Raw genomic sequence first — 1,541 nt, 5'->3', positions numbered from 1 at the left:
GATTGAATCTGTCCAGGCATAAAATCTTTCCTCCCGTTTTCGAGTTATTATCCCATTGATCTCTTTACTTAAGAAACACAATTCCTTAGCTAAGAAAAGGTTTTCCCCAAGTGCCGTAGCTGACTTACTGTAGATCAAGAGGCTGTAAGAAGTTTTATCTCAGGGTCTCTGTTCAATAGTTGTGCATGTCTACCTCTGGAGGATAAAGATCCATGCTTAGCAGGTTTTTTATGGTTGTAGTTGAGTAATGATGTTGACAGAAAGTTTAAATAAAAAGAGCATGGCTGGTAGGAGTAAATTCTTTATACCTGCAGGCAATACTTTCAATGATATTTAGTAGCAAGGTAGTATGGAAGGCGTGGCTGGGGTGGGCTTCTTTTGCAAAGAGGAGGGCTTATATATAATGCTGGTCGTATAGAGGTATAGCGTCTAATTTCCCGTCCAGATGAGTTTTTTCTAAGGAACATAATTGGCTTATAGCGAGCATTATAATCACCACACAGTAAGATAGTATCACAATGTATCATGCAGTGTGGATTATATGCATTAATGACAAAAGTATTCTAATACTAAGATATTCAGCACAGGTGTTGTCACGATTGTCACCAATCACTTTCGATGAAATTGAGTTGTTTATGTAAAAGTCAAGTCCTTTCGTAGAGGAATTAGCAATATTTGGTCTGTCACAGTATGTGCATCCCGCATTTTTTTCCATACCGAGCACACATCAACATCTTCAGAGTGATGTCACTGGGAGAAAGTTGCCTTGCGTTTATGTAAACTGTTTATTTTCAAAGTACTACATATCAAGAGATTACTCGGAGACATCTCCAAGGCCCACTACAGGATGATGCTCTTTTTGATGCCCTGTCTGACGGAGTAGCATTTGTATTGGACTCTTGCTTGTCCTGCTGCAGTGAGGGCTGAAGCTGGTGCAGGATATGGTTCTAGGATTGGTGCTGCACCTGGTGCTGAAGCTGTTGCTGGTCCTTGAATCGATGGGGCTTTAACACCTGCTGGTGCCGGTACTGTTGCCAGTGCCATGGCTTTATTCGCAGGTGCCATCACTTGTGGCCTCTGCCCATCATCAAAGCGCGGGGCTGGGATGGACTTGTTTGGTGTGGGCTGCCTGCTTTTTTAACTATTTATTTTCCTGTCCTTTGGACAGAAAGAGCACAATGGAGACTTGGCATTATGCTCTCGCTGGCAGTTTGCGCATTTCCAATGGATATTTTTTCCTTTGGAAATCTTTTTTACGCATTCTGAACTTTCGTGTGGAAGAGCGCAGTACCGGCATCGCGGTGCGTCTCGTGGGCAAGCACGTGTTCCGTGGCTCCACTTTGAGCAATAAGAGCAAAATGGTGTCAGGAATTTGTAGATGGCACATCTAAAGGGTGCCATGCCCTCAGCCATTTATTAGTTTTGGGGATTACCTCCCCCTCATATGTTATGATGCCTCTCTGGGTCATCGCATGAATGATACGTTCACTGTACGCTGTCATTTCGCTTGGGACATCGAACATAAAGACATTCATACAATT

Source organism: Penaeus monodon, chromosome 14 (genome assembly GCF_015228065.2).
Source record: "Penaeus monodon isolate SGIC_2016 chromosome 14, NSTDA_Pmon_1, whole genome shotgun sequence".
Lineage (NCBI taxonomy): Eukaryota > Metazoa > Arthropoda > Malacostraca > Decapoda > Penaeidae > Penaeus > Penaeus monodon.
The sequence above is the reverse complement of the archived record's forward strand: the minus strand, read 5'-3'. Positions refer to the sequence as shown.